Genomic DNA, 21619 nt, shown 5'->3' on the forward strand with positions numbered 1-21619 from the left:
TTATTACCGAAGATTACTGAAGATGTAGCTAAGGCCGGAGTAGTTACTGAGGAGCAAGTCATTGCTCAGGCACAATACCTTGACTTAGTTTACACTCAGTCGGGTACGTTACACGAGAAGATTCCGGATCTTCCAAAGTCGAATCAAATCGCTGCTGCTCCTTCGGGATCTCATGCCGCTGATGGTATGATTGGTATCGTGACTACGAAGAGCAAGAAGAAGTCTTCCAAGGCTTCAACTACTCCAATTATCACTTTGCCTGATTCTCCGACAGGAGAGTCTTCTCCTGAACTCACCGCCGACATTCACGCTGTAGAGTCATCTACGGCCAAACCAAAAAACGGTGGAAAGAAGAAAGGAAAGAAGAAGGCTAAAGCAGACAAGGCTCCAAAGGAGAAAACTGAAAAGTCGGAAACCAATGACGAAAAACGCAAACCTCGATATCCTTGTCTTATTTGTGAAGAGGATCATTTTACGAGAGATTGCCCTCATCGGGCCGAGGTTGTAAAAATAGTCAAAGGTTCTCCCACTCCTGCTGTGTTAAAGAATCCATTTCCAGAGCAGGAGAATAAGATGATAGGTTCTTCTTCGAATGCCAGTGAAGAACCCATTTTGATGATGTCTCATGTGAGGATTGCGACTCGATCGCAAGATTATGGTAGTAAGGCTCCTGTTGATGGCAAGGAAGCAGAATCTTCTCACTCTAACCCATCAACCTCAGCTCCTGGTTCCGATCCACTACAGATCGAAAAACCTAACCCAGACTTAGTGATTAAGCCGCCTGCCAAGGGTGTACTTCGAAGGTCTGCTTTCAATCCACATGCGAGAGCAGCCCAGAATTACAACATTGTTGAGGACTTAGCTGTTTCACCTTCAGCAATGTCGGCACTCGAAGTGCTGCAATCATGCCCAGCACAACGGAAATTGCTTTTGTCGGCTATCGGAGCTGTCGATGTTCAGGACCCGAACCTAATGATCTTTGATCTAGAAAATAGTACGCCACGTCTCCCCCATCAAATGGCTTTCCAAATTCCAGTGATAGTAAAAAACAGGCCTATTCATCGGACTGTGATTGATGAGGGAGCTTCTACGTGTATTATGTCGATTCAATGTTGGAGATCGCTTGGTTCTCCTTCGTTGAACCAATCCCCCACCATCCTTAAGGCCTTTGATGGCCGTGGGTTCCGTCCGTTTGGTATTCTACAAGAATTGCCTATAGGGGTTGAAGGTAAAACCGTTAGTCTGGATGTGGAAGTGGTTGATGCCCCTCTAGACTACAACCTTCTTTTGGGTCGAAGTTGGTCATATGCTATGACAGCGGTCGTTTCATCGGTCTTCAGAGTAATTAAGTTTCCACATAACGGTAAGATCGTGACTATTGATCAGCTGACATACTTTTCATCCGACCCAGCCTCTTCAGAGAGTATCCAGCATGTTGGTAAGACGACAATCCCTTATAGGGACGTTGGTGTAGGTTTAGTTAAGGATTCCGGTTTACTGGGAACTTTTCCTCTCCCTCCACTCAGCGCAGATCCTTCGTTTGCAACCATTCATATGATTACATCAGAAAACATTATTTATGATGATCCTTGGTTCGTCCCATCTGACTCTGAGATAGACTCACTCGGTAATGCTATGCCTTTGAGTCCATATGAAATTGCTTATGAAGCTCTCATGTCTTTTACCGACTTTCATTCAACCGAAGTCGACCAAATGAATGTGGTCAGTGAAGAGTCACTTTTCACCTCACCCTTAGAACGGATAACGTTTCCCGAAGTCGTGTCATCTGACGAACAACTTCGCGAAATCCTAAGTGTAGATGATCTACCATGGGAGGATCTCCATCACAGATCTTCGTTTTTACCTAAGGATGATGCATTTGAAAATGATTTTTCATCTATCTTTACCGCTGAATATGTCAAAGACGCTCAGGATCCAACGAAACATTCTGATTCAGAGTTGAATTTAGGGAATATTTCTCGTACTATTCCCATTGATATTTCAGTGAAGCCCGGAATCGAGGAAAACATTCATATAGGTGCCGCATGTACTGAAGAAGAAATCCAAACTTACAAGGCCCTATTCCAAGAATTCCGCGACGTGTTTGCCTGGTCTTACGAGGAAATGCCGGGAATTGATCCTGCCATTGTTGTTCATGAAATAAAGACCTACCCGGATGCTAAACCCGTCCGGCAACGGTTGCGTCAAATTCACCCTCGAAAAGCGGCTGCGATTAAAGCAGAAGTCGAAAAGCTGTTGAAAGCAGGTTTCATTTATCCGATCCCGTTAACGGATTGGGTATCGAATATTGTTCCAGTCAATAAGAAACAAGGAACAATAAGAATCTGTATCGACTATAGGGATATAAATCGAGCTTGTCCAAAAGACAACTATCCTACGCCTTATATCGATCAAATTATTGATGATTGTGCCGGAAGTGAAATGTTTTCCTTCATGGATGGTTTCTCGGGCTATAATCAAATCAATATTCTACCTGCCGACCAACCAAAAACGGCATTCATTTGTCCATGGGGGACATTTGCTTATTGCAAATTACCTTTTGGGCTTAAGAATGCCGGCGCTACTTTTCAACGGGCGATGTCTTATGCATTTCATGACATCAAGCACATTGTGCAACCCTATCTCGATGATTTGCCTGCTCATTCTTTACATCGAGCTGATCACCTTGTCCACCTACGAGCAATCTTTATGAGGTGTAGGCATTATCGAATTCGGTTGAATCCCCACAAGTGTGTTTTTTGTATAGAAACAGGTCGATTGCTGGGATTTGTTGTTTCAAAAGCCGGCATTCGCGTCGATCCCTCGAAAGTCGAGGCTATCATCAAATTGCCTCCTCCTTCGAGTTTGCGCCAACTCCAAAGTTTGCAAGGGAAAGCGAACTTTTTACGCCGATTCATCCCAAACTACGCCGAGGTCACTAAAGGTTTTACACGGTTGTTGAAACAGAATGCACAATTCTTTTGGGACGAGATTGCCCAACAATCTTTTGATGCACTTAAACACGCGTTGACCCATGCACCGTTGTTGCATCCTCCCAACTACAACCAGGACTACTTCTTATACCTCGCAGCTTCGCATTCCACCATAGGAATGGTGTTAGTTCAAGAAGATGAATTCGGAGCGGAGCATGTGATATATTATCTTAGTAGGACCTTGAATCCCACTGAGCTAAAATATTCGCATGTGGAGAAATTGGCCCTGGCAGCCGTTCAAGCTGTCCAGCGTTTCCGTCACTACATTCTTCTCCGCAAAACTACAGTTATTTCGGATTGCAACCCTATGATTTATATTTTGACAAAACAACTGCTAGGGGGCAAGTACTCTAAATGGATTGTCATCCTGCAAGAGTTCGACTTGGAGTTCGAGAAGTCCAAGTCTAAGAAATCCTTAGTTTTTGCGGAATTGATGTGTGATTTCCCGAGTGCTGACACAGAGACTGTGGCAGAGGAGTCCATTGCGGACGAATCTTTGTTTCTTATCAGTACTGTAGATCCGTGGTACGGGGATATAATCATTTATCTCCAAACCCAAACCTTTCGGCCTGAAGCTTCCAAAGCGGAACGTCGAAAAATTCGGTTTCAATCCCAGCCATACAAAATTATTGGAGATACACTTTATCGCCGGGGGGCAGACTTAGTTTTTCGACGTTGTTTAACTCACGAAGAGGCTGAGAGGGTTTTGAATGATTGTCACTCTGGAGCATGTGGCGGTCATATGTCTGGGTATGCCACAGCTCAGAAGGTGTTGCGCGCTGGCTATTTCTGGCCGTCTATGTTTAAGGATTGTATCATTGCAGTCAGGAAGTGCCACAACTGTCAAGTGTTTGATCGCAAGATGCGCGCTCCACCTGCTCCTCTCCACCCTATAATTGCCGTTGGTCCATTCGCCAAATGGGGTATCGACTTTATTACTTGTAACCCTCACTCGGCCGGGGGGCATGCGTATATCATCCTTGCGGTTGATTATTTTACTAAGTGGGCCGAGGCGATGCCTACATTCGACGCAAGCGGCAAAACAGCTGCAGTTTTCGTATTCAATCATATCATAACTAGGTTTGGTGTCCCACAAGCAATCATTACTGACCATGGGAGCCATTTTCGAAACGTCATGATGACTGAGCTTACAAGCCAGCTTGGTTTGCGCCACGATAGCTCTACTCCTTATTATCCGCAAGCCAACGGTTTGGTTGAGTCTATCAACAAAGTTCTAGTTATCATGATCCGACGAGCCATTGGTGTTCATCGGTCGAATTGGCACAACATGTTATTTTCAGCGCTATGGGCATACCGAACCTCAGTGAAAAATTCAACAGGGTTCACTCCTTTCCAGCTAGTTTATGGCTTAGAAGCTGTGTTACCCATTGAATGCGAAATCCCATCACTTCAAATGGCTGTCGAATTACTTCCAGCTACTTCCGAAGAGGAGAAACGTTTATTGTACTTGGCTAAATTAGATGAGACTCGACGTGACGCTACATTGGCAATCGAGACTCACGCGAAACGAATGAAAGCTCAGTATGATAAAAATGTAACCCCTCGAAGTTTTTCGGAAGGAGACCTAGTACTATTATATGATCAAGCTAACGATAAGCTAGGTGCTGGAAAATTCGTTCCCATGTGGCATGGGCCCTACATTGTAAAGCGAAAGCTAGCAAAAGGGGCTTATGAGCTAGTTGACTTTGATGGGGACTCTTTGGGTAAACCCAGAAATGGACTTTACCTAAAGAGGTATTATGCTTAAATGATGGGTATGGAGAAATTTTTAGATAGGTTAGATTTTCTTTCTAGCTAGCAAGTGTGTTAGTTTAGTCAGTGTGCTTAGCTTAGAGAGTGTGGTTTTTCGTCGTTATTCTGGCTTATCTTGGTTTTACTCTTGATATTGCAGATGTCGACGCCTCTCCAAACATACATTGGATTTGCTGATGGTGCTTGTCGTAGTACACGGAACATCTCTTCCGCAGCTTGGGTTATCTATTCGCCCTCTGACGAGTTAGTTTCTATGCATGGGGTAAGCCTCGGTCAAACAACGAACAACATTGCAGAATACAGTGCAGTGATTGAATTATTATCCGAATCTATTTCATTTGGAATTCGACGTTTGATAGTGAGGTTAGATTCTGAACTTGTTGTATTACAGCTTAATAGAGTTTATGCCATTAGGAATCCTGTGTTATTAAGGTTGTTTTTGAGAGTGCGTCTCTTGGAACGTGAATTTGATTACATTGAATATCAACATATTCCAAGGTCTTTGAATACATTAGCAGATGCAATTGCTTCTCGAATGTTGGACAGACATTTACGATAATCATGCAAGTAAATTTAAAAAACATTTCATCACATATGTTAAACAAGATAAGCCGGTAATAGTGATATATATAGATAGAAGTGTGTCAAAAAATATATACATCGTCTTCGATCATAGGTTGAAAACACCTTATGATCGGCAAAATGATAGTACAAAAAGTCAAAATGTCACATGTGACTACAAAAATGACTAGTCAATCACTGGTGGTGCTCTCTGTATGACACCACTGCGCGGGCTACCTTACGCAAAAATCTCCTAAACGGTCCAGGGACCGCGACTACGAAGCGCTGAAGCCGGGTAGGAATGTCATCCATAGTGGTCTCAGGTATATCTGCCGTGAGACGCTCTAGATCATGCTCCAACTCAGCTAGTACTTCTGCAGCCGCGTCCTGTGGGGCCGGTACCGGTGCAGCTGGATGTAGTCTATCAAAAGGCCGGAGGTTGGCTGGACGCTGTGGACCAACATCTGCATTTTGAAAATTTTACTGTTAGTTTTGAGACGATATATATGAAAAATAAAAAAATACATAATTAGAGAACTTGTGAAAATAAAAGTACCTCTGTCATCCCATTGTTCTCCCGGTGGAAGAACCATGTCCGGATCACCTCTAAAATCCACTCCGGCATACGGAAAGTCCTGTATCGAAAAAACCTGGTCCTCTAACCAGTGAAAGTAACTATCTGAGAATCGAACCACTGTCGCACCCTCGTCAGGATGCCGGGCCATTACCGCAACCCATCGTATCAGCTTTGGCTCCCGAGGACCCAAGATATCAACAGTGAGTTGCTGAGGGATCAGCATTGGAACTCTCTCCAAGGCAAAGCTCACGACTAGAGGCCCATATCCAAAAGTCTTTAGTCGTCCGTTCTTTGCCTTGGTCAGTTGGCTCTTCATATGAGCTGACACAGCTTCACACCAGTTGAAAATGGTGCCTTGGTAACAGTCAATTGCCATCCGCATTTGGGATCCGGAAGCAATGTGTAAAGCGGCCGCGCCGCAAATTCTGGTAACCGTGAACGCTATGACTTTGAGTTCAGGCAGAGTGATGTGTTTTATCTCTATGCCTTTTGAATGGTGAGCCCCAGGTGTGCACCACTCGTCGCGGAGACTATCAAGGGATTGGCCACCCGGCCTAGTCCCCGCAAGACTGAGTTGCTCACCTCTGTTCGGCAAGCCAGTAAGAAAGTATATATCCGAGGGCTCTATCTCGAGCTGGTGCCCTCCTATGTAAAAGCATTGTTCTTGAACGTTCCATCGCTCAACTAGCCATTCCAAGAATCTTACCTGGCCCCTCATGCCCGGTATGGTCCAATATTTGTATAATCCGCATGCTCTTAGGGCATCCAGGGAAGGTTGATGATTTATTGCAGCTTCATCATCCTCTACATGCTCTCTTTCTCTCCAATCTAACATGGTTAATGCCCTGCACATCAGAAATAGTCATTAGAAATTGATTTGGGAATTTTTAGATAGTTTTTTGAGGGGGTTGGGGTTTTGAAATGCGCGTTTCACGGAAGACGCACCCCGACTTTACAGCACAGGGCGCCCGGACGCGGATGCCCTGAAGGCGGGCTGCGTCTTCCGACCGTTTTCCTGTATAGGAAAAAGTCGAGGGACGCGGGTCACCCGAAGGGCACCCGCGTCCGCCGAGAGGCGCATTCCAAAACCAAAACCCCCCCAAAAAATGAAACTAAGACCTAAAAATTAATTCTAAAAGGATAGAAATGTAGAGTAGGATGTGTAAAATACCTGGATAAGACGGCGTTCGATTCCGACGGTCGGATTTTCCGCAGCGACCACGGGAAGTTTCTTGTCAAAAGCTCCTTTTTCAACCTCAACAGTCAAACGGTAAAAATGACATGGTAAAAGGTCTTTTTATAGGTTTTTTGGATGAATTAGTTCATTTTTTACCATGAAAAGATATTTTTCGATGTATTTTTGCCTATTTTAAACAGGTATGAGTAATGTGTTGCTTTTGTGCAGGACAAAGGGATTTCGAGGGAAATTGTCATTTTTCACAAATAAAAATATCAGAGTCATCTTTTAAGCCCTTTTCTGACTCCTAAAACATGAAAAGATCGCCGAGCGTTTCTTTTACACTCGTTAAAACGGAATTAAAAGACGGTCCCCTTTTAGCTCTTTTCTGACCGCAAAATCAGGAAAAGATTGCCGGGTTTTTGTCGTTTCAAACTCGATAAGGAAATAAAACGACGTGTCCTTGATCGCTTTTTACTTTTCAGGTCAACGACACTATTATGAAAGTACTCCTTGGTCGCAAGATCAAGCGGTTCCCCCAGGTATTATTTTATACTTTTTCGGGCTTGAGGGACACAAATATACGAAAAAGTTCAACGTGGAGTCTCCTTTTGTTTTTTCAGACTCTCTAAAAATGAAAAACGCCGAGTTTCTCCTATACTGGGCTCGTTAAACTTTTACAGTAAGGGACCTGTTCAATTACAAACAGGAACGAACCACTCCTTCCTAGGGTTCGAATTTAAACTAGGTTGGACTCGTCCGAAGGATGAGCTTATAATCAAGCATATGTTATCCTCCTCAAGCTTGTTAAAAATAAAGAGGTACTTGCCAGAAATGGTGGGGGAAAAGAGAGAAGAATGAACCTGTTTGTTACCTTTTGTCTCAAAAGAAGCTTTATTACCACTCTTAAACACGACACTTTTCATTCACCTGGGTTGGGAAATCTTTTACCTCACAGTTGACCAAACCACTTTGAAAGTCTTTAACCGGGTTCCGGGGATTAACTTTGAGTTATTCGTCACCAAGCCATCTGTTGTGTCGTTATGTGTTCAAGAGGTCTGCAAGCAAAACTTTCATCTGCAAAATACTTGTCATCCATTTGACCATCCCTGAGTCAGTCCTTACAGCAACATTTCTTCAACTTGAACAATGATTTCGTGTTGCAGGCTTCCCTGCAACGGGTCGCTTTCTATCGACATCGACACATTATCTAGAAAGATGACTTAGGAATCGACAGTACCTTGAAGTCTGCATGCATCAATGGCAGGTTTCTCGCCTTTGACGTCAGTTTACATCATTGACTTTCGATCAAAGGATTCCGTGAAGTGTTCGACATCAAAACATCTATTCACATTTCACGGGTTGTGCTTGGTACTTTGAGAACCATTGACATTACTGGTGGTCTCTCTCACGCTTGTTAACAGTTTATATCATCGACTGGTAATCAAGTGGTTTCTAACATGTTCGACATCAAATCATTTAATCACATGGCTAGAATCGTACCAATTCGGGAAGTAGAAGTGAAGACCCTGGATCTAGTTTCTACCATCCAGGCTGCGAGGAGTTTTGTATTCATTATCTATGTAGACTAATCATAAACAGATGGCTGCGTCCATACTGTGTCTACAAAAGTCTATAAAAATGATGTACTGCAAGATCATTCCTGTATCAGAATAGTTAGTCCATTAGTTAAAGTTTTGAATCTGAGTATGGGAATGCCTACCTCAGTGATGATATAATCTTATACATGTATTTTGTGTTGAAAATTGCAGGTTCCAACCAGGTCATCCACAAGACAATCCTTGAAATGATAAAGCGCTTCACCCTTCCTAGAATTACAAAACCCTAATCTATTCCAGGCTTCGCACTTTAGGGGGAAATCTGTTACACTAAAAAATGTCACCATGACTACTTACAGTTAGTATGGCTCAAATCAACAGTCATGCTACCCTCTTAGGCAAGTCTTATGCCTCTGCTATCCATCTCAAACTCAAAGAAGAGAGAAAGTCTTGTAAAAAATGTGTTTATCTCTGGGTCGCAGGTTCTCTCTAGCCTTACCTGCGGGGACGCTCACAATGTTCACAAAAGTTGCGTCCATGGACGCTCTGTATGTTAAGGGACAGGTGCGTCCTTCTGTAAAAGGCAAAATGCGCGAGTTTCATCTTAAAAAAGTTACTTGTGGTTACTTCTAGAACTTTCTAGAGGTCGGTTTGATGAAATGGATGCGCCTCCAGTTGGTTCATGTATCCCTATTAAGGAGGAACTTATCCCATCAATAAGGGAGCTATCCCACCCAAAGAGGGGGATTATCCCATTGATGGTGGACCTGAATAACCTCTTTACAGCACTATAAATAAAGACATTGAGCCAGAGGGAGGAGAGGTTGGAGCTATACATTTTCTTTGGGTAAATGCTGCAGGAATTAGGACTCCCATTTAGAACCTTGTGAGGAGAGATTGTCTTTGCTTGATTCTACTTGGAAGTGGGTGAGCTTTGTCAAAGTAGAGGAAAACCCTTGATGGACCCTGGGAGGAACTTGCACAACACCAAGGCCAGGTTGTAAGAGTTTCTTTGTTTCGTTATTAATACAAACTGGTTTATTTTTCTCAATAGCTTGTGTTAATGAGTTATTTCATGTGTTCCTTGGTCTGCATGTTGAATATATGTTTTATTATATGAAATGCAAGTGCTTGGTAATTGTTTGATTGTTTGTGGTTGCAGGAATTGACATGAAGGAGGAGCTCATCCGGATCGGCAAGGACGGACTACAACAACAGCGTTTTGGAATAAGGTAAGCCTAAACACTTGTAGTTTTCATGTTTTAAAAGGTATATTTAGAGAAAGATCACTCCATTTTGTCTTGTTTGTCGCTAGAGAGTTTAGACTCCTAGGGAGGTCAGTTGTGTCCGCACAAACGACTTTTTCCGCCACGACAAGGTGTCCAGGGGTGTTCTTCGCTCTAAGTACCCCATAAATAGTGGATTGTCTCCCGGTGGCTACCTCTGCCCCCGCTCTCCGGATAGCCTTTGTGAGATCAGATTTTCTCCCTCGCGAGGGCAGGGAGGACGGACCAGGTGTAATTATACCCAAACCAATGTGTGAAGATTGAGGACCCTGAGAGTGAGGGCGAGGCCGCAGGAAATAAGGGTGATTTGCGCCCCTGGGTGATGAGAGGGAAGATGTAGGGGATGAAGGTGGTAGAGTGGCGGTGACCACAGGGGCAATGACGGAGGATGAAGGCATCGAACAGAATGCAGCAGATAATGAAGGAGATGATAATGGAGATGAAGACAAATTTGACAATGAAGGATATAGAGAGTTACCCGGTATGCCTGCGGATGCCGATGCTGTGGCCGCCCGAGATCTAGTGACCGGAGCAGTTGCACGTCCATGCGAGACACCCTGAGCCTGTGGAGCAGTATCAGTGGGGATGCTCGTGATCGGGACATGTTGAGCAGCCGGAGAGATTGATCTCGGAGTGGGGATGGAGGAATCAGGTGCGTCTGCTCGTCTCTGGTTGAGCGGGCAGTCCTTGAAGACGTGCCCCACCCTATGGCAGCGACGGCATCTGAAGGGAACGCCTTCGTAATCTAAGATCTGAACACGAGTGTATCTTCCCCAATGAAGAGTGATTTTTTCCTCCAGACCTTCGCGAGTGTCTAGGTGCACCAGGATCCGGGCGAGCGTTCTGTTCCTAGACTCCACAAAGGTGCGATCATGATCGAGGTATGTGCCCAAAGCATTTCCAATGCGGATGAATACCTCTTCGTTCCAGTATTGTAGGGGAAGACCCGGCAGTCGAACCCATAAAGGCCCAGCTCCAATCTGTTCTCGTTCCGGATCAAACAGAGGACTCCATCGCTTGAGCAACACCGGCGCCATCTCAATATGCCAGAATTTGGCCAGAACCAGATCCGTATAATTTTCTTTTGCGAAATGTAGAGCAAACCAGCCGCGGGGGAGAACCTGTACTTCAGGGAGTTCCATCAGAATCCCACCCCAGATTTCCTTTACCCATTGTGTTAACCGGGTCGCAGAGTAGGCTCGCCCCCGGACATGACCCACCAGAATAGTATTGGCCATGATTGCAGCCTCTGCTATGGCCGTAGTCTCACCAAACCAGATAGAGATGTCTTTTGCTGTGGATTTGACACACTTAGTTCTCTTTTTACCAGAACGCGGCGCAGAAGGGTGGTGAACCAAGGGATCCGGGAGGCAGTCTGGCGGATTTGTCCTGGAAGAAGCTACTTTGACAGCAGGGGTTTCAAAACACCCCGAGGGAGAATGGAGGAGCGCGGAGAAACCAGACGATGATGGAGGGGGCTGGCTTGAGGAGGGTGGAGCCGGGATGGAGGATGACAGGGGACGCGATTCGAAAGGCGGTGATGGAGGGATCACTGATGATAAAAAGCGAAGGGTTCCCGGAGATAAGGGGGGAAGGTCCAGTCCAGCCGATTCAGAGAGAACAACACCTTCTGGCGTGCCCGAGGGGGGGGGGGGGGGACCGGGATAGATACCGCAGGGGAGGGGTGCGACCCAGGAAGCAGAGGGCCCGGAGCAGCAAACGATGATGCGAGAGGAGGGCGTTCGAAAATGACCTGAGACGGGTGCGGGTCTTCGGAGTAATCGATTTCCTCCTCCGTGTCCATAACCTCATTAACCGGCTCCATGGTGAAAGAGACAGCGACAGTTGTGACCTGAAAAATCGGGCCCGGTCGGCAGGTTCGAAACGGAGGCTGTGGGGAGTCTGCAGGCTGAGGAGATAGGGTTTCAGGATGCCCTAACCGAAACCCTCGCGGTTAACAGCAGAGCGCGCCGGATCCATCCTCTGTTTGTATGTAGGCAATTCTTGTTTCAATGTATCTTCACAATTTTCAAATGGCATATATAACAATAATTTCTCTCGACAAAAGTTTTCAATATCATTGTGTTTGTTATATTTGACAAATCATATAACATTTGGTTTTTTCCTTTTAGATATGGGTTTGCCATTTTTCTTGTAATTTGATACAAATTCTGCAAGGCATATTTTGCTAATGGAACTTGGTCATCCAATGTAGTAGTCAACAATGGAATGGCACATAACATCTTCTGAATCATCAGGTTCTTGTTTCAAAAGAATAGGCGGTTTAAGCATAAACGTGCGTTCATCAACTAGAGACGTGTTTACAAATATACATTCCCTTGAACTAGAACTCAATGGCAATGAAAGTGCTATATGCACTGCTTGTTGAGCTGACATTTGTTGTAGATTGAGTAATGTATTTCCAAGTTTACGAATCATTTGCATAGCATCAATTTCATCTTTCTGATGCTCTTTGTGTATTCTTCTAAATGCATTTGTCATAGACTTGTCAATTTTGGTCATATATGAACTACAATATGATGCTGCAGCATATGCATTTAGCACAAATTGTGCATCTGTATTTGCATTCCATAAAGCAGGGATACCGTTTGCAAAACTGTTATTCCAAATGTGAGAAGGTTTTCGTTTCAGGAAAATTGTTGGTTGCTTTATTGTATGTTGTAATAATTCTATGTACTCATTTTGTAGTAGCCCTATTTCTAGGAGGAAATTGTTATGTGTTGTTGAATCATTGTAGTTTGTTTGCTCCAAGAATGCAAAAAACGATATTGATTTCTCTACGATTTTTTTATTTTCTACATTGGTTGGTTCAATGATCATTGTTGATTTCATTGGTGGCATGGGGAAGTTGTATCTGCAATTTGAATTTTTTCGCTTCTTACAACTTTTTGTATGGTGATGTTTATGCAATTTAGCAACATCTGGCTCCAAATGATCTGTATTACAAGTGATGTAATTGTCAAGAAACTTCTCAATTTCTGAGTTGCTTTCTTTTCCATATATTGGAGCATTCTCTATCCATAACAGTCCATGTTCATGTTCAGTTCCTCTATTTTGGAATTTTGTTACGAAATAGTAATCAGATATTTTTCCAAAGAATGTAGTATCTTGAGATATCAATTGCTTTATAGCATTCATGTGACTGGATATTTTCTTATAAGGTAGTCAATGTCATCATCTTCTAATATATCAATAGCATTTTTATTTGCTTTATTTCTAAACAATGTGACAAGTGTATCTACTAATGGTTTCCATCGATGTTCTGCACTTGTGAATGTCACAAAGAAAGTTGGAGGCCCCAGTTGTCATATCATTGCAAATATGTTTTTCCTAATTTGTTCCAAATGGTCAGAAGATATGCGAATGTTTTTGAAATCTATGTATCCAATGTCAGACTTCAATAACTTTTCCAAATTTGCTCGATACTTGACATCTTTTGCTAATATTTTCCTGCCTTTTAGTTGTCCTTTTCTTATTCGCACCCATATGCAAGAAAGCACTTTATCAATTGTTATTCGCATTGTCTTGAAAAACAAATTTGTTGTATGATATTGGAAGTCACCACTTGCTTGTAACAATTCCCATTGTACAATTTTTTGGTAACTAAACCTATTTGTGATGTCATGATCACGTGCATTGCCATAAAATAATGTTGGAAAGTTCATTTCTTCTGCATATTTGTCCTTGAAGATGCCTAATGGTCGTTGTCCTTCAGCAGGTGCCAATTCAATAATCTTGTCTTGCAGATCGTAGATGCGTTGTGATTCTATTAATCCATGCACCAATGTTTCAGTAGGTGTTTCATTATTTGCATCACTATCTATATCACTTTCATTGTCACTGTTTGAATTTTGTACAATGTATTCATTATTCTCTTGTAAAACATGGGCCTAATTCTCATTTATACAAATGTTGCTAGCTTTATAAAGACTTCTAGAACATAGTTCGTTCAATGCCTTCATGACAATAATCGGATGCACTTTACCTGTTTGGTATGCATTTTTGTATTGCAATCGTCTTTTCAATGCAACTGCAATTGTCATTGTATCATTTAGATATTGTGGCAATGCTTTTTGCACAATGTCCATATGAACTGGTACATTGATGATTGATCTTGTTAAGCCAATTTGTGACCGTCTATGTCCCCATTGTCTGATTTGTGCAAATGCAATTCTCAATGACACAAGTCTTTCTTCTAGGTCTGAAAGTATATTTACAGTTGGCAATGAAATGTTACGTATTATTTGTTCAGGTGCTGCAAATTGTGGTAGCTTTCCATTCTCAAGTGGTTTCTTGCAAGAAACACATATGTTTTCATTGCTAAAGGTCCTATTGTTCAACGTCAAATTCATATGCTTTTCTTGCAAATCTATAGTGAAGAATCTAATATTTTTTGCAAAATGCAATTTGTTGCAAACTGCACATGTATTCCTAGGCGTGTCTTCGACTTTTTCCATATAAATTTGTATTGCATTTTTCTTTCTTGACTTCTTATTAGAAAATGGTTTTTTGCATTTGTCATTGCATTTGCGTTTTGTACGTATGAATTGCTTTAGCTTGTGATAATTCAACCTACAATCCTTAGTTGGTTGCATTTGCTCTAAATGACATGCTATCTCAAATGCAATATTATTGCTAAAATGTATTTGAGATATACATTGCTCTTTTTCTAGTACATGCTCATGACGCAATTGATTACAAACATCATTTGCTTCCATGCACAATTGTTGAGAATTGTGAACATATTCTTGTATCATTGCATGGTAGTGAATATGTGATGTATTTGTCATGAATGACAAGATGTTAACAATATCATTGCATCTCGAATAAGCGGAACTGTAATTGACAAAGTTATTAGTAACAGAGGACCATACTTGGATATTGACTTTGAATATGACAGATATCCATTGTAGACAAAATGGTCCGCCTTCCACTTGTCCTTTTTCATATGGCATTGCCATATTTATCAGATATTGTTGCCAGTTGCTATTCATTGTATAGTGTATCGCATCAACTACTAGGTATTGCTCTAAACAATGCAATGCCTCTTGATTCTTATGCATAACTGCATTGCAAAAAGATTGCACAATGTAAAGTCGCAAACACTCTGCATTGAATTATGTTGCTACTAAATAGCAAATTGCATTAAAGAGACTGTCACCACAATTAGATGTCACTTGCTTTGCAATTGTTAGTCCATTTAAAAGCATATTATTTGCAATGTGCATCCAATTGCTTTCAATATCTTTGCAAATAGGTGATAGGTAGATATTAGACTGGTTGCAAATGCAAATTGGAAACTTTTGGTAAACCAATGGTTCATAATGACCACTAACAGGATTTGCATCGTGAAAGAGAATGCAATATGGAATTGCATTTTCATGTTGATTAAAGAGCAAATATCTCGTTTTTCTTGTCAATGACCAAACTGCAATTGATATATCTAGCCATTTAGCTAACCAACGTATGCAAAAGGTATCACCCCATAAACCTCGTTCAGACTCCTTTATATTTGTAGATGCAGAATAACGCATTTTATGAAGATATGTACCAATATCATTAACACCATGTAACTCGTATAGGAACTCAGGTGCTAGTTCATATTGATATGACTGTATTGCTTCAACGTCATTGTTCTTTAAGCAAAAAAGAAAGTGGTCTATTAACCCATTTCGCAATTCATTTGAAGTATAACGAAAATGTAGAAGCATTTTGAATGAGTCAAATAGACAATCTCCTACAGTATATGAAAATGCATTTAGTCTAAAAAGACCATTTCTTTTTAATACAATATCAATGTTCTCAGGGAAAATGCATTGCAATCTGAATTTGTAATTGTCAACATCTATTATTTCTTCCATCATTTGCAATTGCTTACCAGAGTTGGCTTTTGCAATTGTCTTGTACAACTTTGCAAAAAATATTAATGAAGTTAGCAAAAACTGAACATGATTGTTTTGAACAAAATGTATGTATATTAAAAAAATAGGCTATTGCATTATCTTGGTAAACAAATATCAAATTTCTAGCAACAAGCCATATTTATAAATAACAAAGAAATTGGAAATGGAAACAATGCAAAGACATAATGAAAAAATGGAGCATAATTCTAAGAATATTTGTGCAAGTTAACAAAAGGGAACAATCGAAACACAAAATGAAGTTAACAAAAGGAAGCTATGGAAAGACAAAATGAACAAATGCAACACAACTTTAAGAATATTTCTGAAAGTTAACATCATTGTCAATTGCATTTGTGAAATAAAATAACCATGAGGCTATTTATGAGTTTTACATAAGTGGTGCACCAATTCAACTGTCAAAATATAAAAAGTATCGTCTCTGATTTGTGCTAGGTTGCAACTCCAACATATTCCAAGGTAAAAAGTTTCCTGCTATTCGGTATCAGACTATGGTTATACTATATGGATCTAAACAGAATTCAAGGATCAAGGAACCCAAACAAGGCATTGAGAACCAGATACGAGTAGTGCATAAGCGTACTTCCATAACGCTTCTCAACAAGATCCATCATTATGGGACGCTGCAGGTATGATCCATATAAATGATGAACATGTAATATGTTCAAAGGACAACTTTGGCAAACACAGCAACAATCTGCCTAAGCAAATTGTCCCAAGACTGTTGGCAATTGTGGCACGTGAAAAAAGATGCCCAAAAATTACAGATCTTTGATGATTCACAAATTGTGGTGAATTGGATGAATGGAACAAATTCATTGGATAATTATAAATTTCAACCTATATTTCAGGAGATTCAACTTGCTTAAACAGAGTATTTAACACATTATGTTTCAACATGTTTACAAAGACAGGAACATGGAAACTGATGGACTGTCAAAAGCAAGATTACACTTGGTAGCATGAGCTTGGATCATTCAAGAGAGAGTGGAAGGAGAGCTCATGGAATGTCTTGACACACTTTTCATGTAATCATGGGATTGTTTAAATGTCAATATCTATATGTATATTTTTTTATGGCACTGTTTATGAACATATCTAGGACCTAATTTTTTATGAGACAAAACTGGTTTCAAACCTGTGATGTATGTCAGAATGACCATGACAGGGCTGTCATATTGACATTTTTGAAAACTGGTTATGAAGCAACATATCTTCTCAGCCATACTTTTATCACTTCCTATGCTTAAGCATATCTCTATATCTATATTTTTTTATGGGACTGTTTATGGACATATCTAGGAGCTAATTTCTTATGAGACAAAACTGGCTTCAAAGATGTGATATATGTTAGAATGACTATGATAGGGCTGTCATATTGACATTTTTTAAAACTGTTTATGAAGCAAGATATGTTCTCAGCAATACTTTTATCACTTCCTATGCTTAAGGATATCTGTGAAATGCAGAAACATATATAATAAATGTAATTTTGTTTTCATAATAAAATAATTTTTTCTCTCTGAGCAGAATAAGGTAGTTGAACATCATATCAGAACCAATCTGGTTATAACTAGCTAACATGAGATTTTAATCTAAGGTTTAAATAGACAAAATGTCTTGATACATCATTATACGGAGCTAGTTGCATGCATTACCCAACTTCTACTTGTTGGGATCATCTCAAATAATATTATTGTTATGTTTATAACAATTGATAATATTAATATTAATATTAATGTAAACACAGAATAAACAATGACGATTCCAGATTTGAATTCCAATATAATTGAATGAGAGAAAAAATATAAATGACCGAATACAGCTTAAATATCTATATTTTTTAAAACAATCACAGAGTAACTCGACTATAAATCTAGAGTAACTGAACCATAAACCTACACAATGCAAAAATTAAAAGCCTAACAAATTGACAAAAAGCAATTAATAGAAAAATTGACAAAAAGCAATTAGTCGAATAACGCCGTACCTGGAACAAAGCCGAGCGTTCAAATTCCTTCTCGTCTAGACCATATTCATGCACAACAGAGCCTGTACCAAGAATCACAGCTTCACCTAGGTCATCTCGGCCCAAATGACAAGGAAGTCACATGGTGCTCGAAACTGACATTTACGGAAATTTCCGTAAAACCCATGCAGGTAAGAGAAACCCTCAGTATGACGGAAAAGCTTATAATTTTCGCAAACGAAACATTTCATCCAATATATAAACAACAGCAAACGAACAACATCTAGTACCAATATAGCAAACCTTCAATTCAGCACTTCTTAACAAAGCAAATGAACTTAACACTAACTAAATGAACTTAACAGAGTTGTTAACAAAGCAACCTTCCGTTCTAGGAGTAATATCAGAGTCGAATATTCATACATCCATAACATAATTACAAACTTAAAGAAACATTATGGACCAAAGTAAACATACACATAAATTATACGAGCGAAAAACCTTGAATACACGGCTAAGATAGGAAACCGTGCAGTTACAAAACAGACTGCAATCTTCAATATTTTAACATTTCAAACAGTTCAAAAACCCCAATTTATTTAGATCTTCATGTGCAAAAACAGTTCAAACTACAAAAGACTGCCACTCAATCTGTACCAAGAACCATAGCTTCACCCAGGTCATCTCGGCCCAAATGATAAGAAGTCACATGGTGGTCGAAACCGACATTTATGGAAATTTCCATAAAACCCATGCAGGTAAGAGAAACCCACAGTATCACGGCAGGCAGGAACGGCATTGTGTTTTCACCGCAGACAATACAACAAATACAAACGAAAAATCGCACAGATTGCAGAGCTAAACAACCAAGTAACAATAATAACCCAAAGGGCGCGAACAGGGTAAAACCCAAGCCGAGTAACTTTCCAGGATCTCGAGCAGGGACAGTTGTCCGCCGATAAGACCACCACAGCACATGCCGTAACCCAAGTTAATTGTAAATCAATCTGAATTTATTACCAAATCAATTGTATACTGTCTGATTCATACCAGCGTTACACATCCGCTTGGGAGTCACGGGACCACGTGCCCTTCACCTCGAACGATGCGAAGCCCCCAATAAGACCCCAAAACCTTTCCACCCCCAAAACCTTGGTTCGACTTAGGTTATATGGTTCATATAATCAAAAATCACGTCGGTCAACCAACGGCCAGCGATCGATCGATTGCATATAGTCCCCGGTAGGGATCACGGAGTAACTCGACTATAAACCTAGAGTAACTGGACCATAAACCTACACAATGCAAAAATTAAAACCCTAACAAATTGACAAAAAACAAGTAATACAAAAATTGACAAAAATCAATTAGTAGAATAACACCGTACCTGCAACGAAGCCGAGCGTTCGAATTCCTTCTCGTCTAGACCATATTCATGCACAACCCAGCCTGTGCCAGTACCATGAGAAAATGTGCAAATGACGAAATTGGTTAACGAAGTCTGCACACAAAACCCTCAGTATTCAACCAGAATGCCATTAACTTATAATGCTCAAATAACCATGGATTGTTGCATGCAGGTAACAGAAACCCTCAGTATTTAACCAGAATGCCATTAACTTATAATGCAGTAGCCGAACTTAACCTCTAAACAATACAACCAAGAATCACAGCTTCACGCAGACATTTACCCAAATTTCCATAAAACCCATGCAACTAAGACAAACCCTCAGTATTCAACCCGAATGCCATTAACTTATAATGCTCAAATAACCATGGACTCTTGCATGCAGGTAACAGAAACCCTCAGTATTTAACCAGAATGCCATTAACTTATAATGCAGTAGCCAAACTTAACCTCTAAACAATACAGTAGCCGAACTTACCAAAGCGACACCACATAGTCGAGGCATACAAGCCGGACCTGGAACAACAGAACCGCAACCAAACGTTTGCTATAGAGTTAACCGAGCAGGCAGGAACCACATTGTGTTTTCACCGCAGACAATACAACAAATACAAAGGAAAAATTGCAGAGACCGCAGAGCTAAACAACCAAGTAACAATAATAACCCAAATGCCATTAACTTATAATGCAGTAGCCGAACTTAACCTCTAAACAATACAACCAAGAATCACAGCTTCACGCAGACATTTACCGAAATTTCCATAAAACCCATGCAGCTAAGACAAACCCTCAGTATTCAACCAGAATGCCATTAACTTATAATGCTCAAATAACCATGGACTCTTGCATGCAGGAAACAGAAACCCTCAGTATTTAACCAGAATGCCATTAACTTATAATGCAGTAGCCGAACTTAACCTCTAAACAATACAGTTGCCGAACTTACCAAAGCGACACCAGACAGTCGACGCATACAAGCCGGACCTGGAACAACAAAACCGCAACCAAACGTTTTCTATACAGTTAACCGAGCAGGCAGGAACCACATTGTGTTTTCACCGCAGACAATACAACAAATACAAAGGAAAAACCGCAGAGACCGCACAGCTAAACAACCAAGTAACAATAATAACCCAAATGCCATTAACTTATAATGCAGTAGCCCAACTTAACCTCTAAACAATACAACCAAGAATCACAGCTTCACGCAGACATTTACCGAAATTTCCATAAAACCCATGCAACTAAGACAAACCCTCAGTATTCAACCAGAATGCCATTAACTTATAATGCTCAAATAACCATGGACTCTTGCATGCAGGTAACAGAAACCCTCAGTATTTAACCAGAATGCCATTAACTTATAATGCAGTAGCCGAACTTAACCTCTAAACAATACAGTAGCCGAACTTACCAAAGTGACACCAGACAGTCGAGGCATACAAGCCGGACCTGGAACAACAGAACCGCAACCAAACGTTTGCTATACAGTTAACCGAGCAGGCAGGAACCGCATTGTGTTTTCACCGCAGACAATACAACAAATACAAAGGAAAAATCGCAGAGACCGCAGAGCTAAACAACCAAGTAACAATAATAACCCAAAGGCCGCGAACAGGGTAAAACCCAAGCCGAGTAACTTTCCAGGATCAAATAACCATGGACTCTTGCATGCAGGTAACAGAAACCCTCAGTATTTAACCAGAATGCCATACAGTAGCCGAACTTACCAAAGCCACACCAGACAGTTGAGGCATACAAGCCGGACCTGGAACAACAGAACCGCAACCAAACGTTTGCTATTCAGTTAACCGAGCAGGCAGCAACTCCACTGCAGACGAAAAATCGCACAGACTGCAGAGCTAAACAAGCAAGTAACAATACTAACCCAAAGGCCGCGAAGACAGTAAAACCCAAGCCGAACTTTCCAGCATCTCGAGGAGGGACAGCTGGCCGCCGATCAGACCACCACAGTGCATGCCGACCACGTGCCCTTCACCTGCGCCACGTGCCCTTCACCTCGAACGATGCGAAGCGCGTAATAAGACCCCAAAACCTTTCCACCCCCAAAACCTTGGTTCGACTTAGGTTATATCGCAAATATAATAAAAAATCACCTCGGTCAACGCAAAGTCAGCGATCTATCGATCGCATATAGTCCCCGGCAGGGACTAAAAGGAAGAAGAAATAGATGGATAAGAAGTAAAAATGGAGGGTTTTGGTTTATAAAGTTTATGATTAGTGGAAGAGTAAATAGACTCCTCCATAGATTTTTCTAAAGGGTTGATGGAAGTCAAAGAGTGTTCAAGGAAGGTGGGGAGTCTAGAGAGATTGAAAGAGACTTGGAGCCCTCATTTGTTTAGCTTGATACTAG

Source organism: Pinus tabuliformis, chromosome 7 (genome assembly GCF_031772625.1).
Source record: "Pinus tabuliformis cultivar Carrire ecotype Pingquan chromosome 7, CPIR1, whole genome shotgun sequence".
NCBI classification, from domain to species: Eukaryota; Viridiplantae; Streptophyta; class Pinopsida; order Pinales; family Pinaceae; genus Pinus; species Pinus tabuliformis.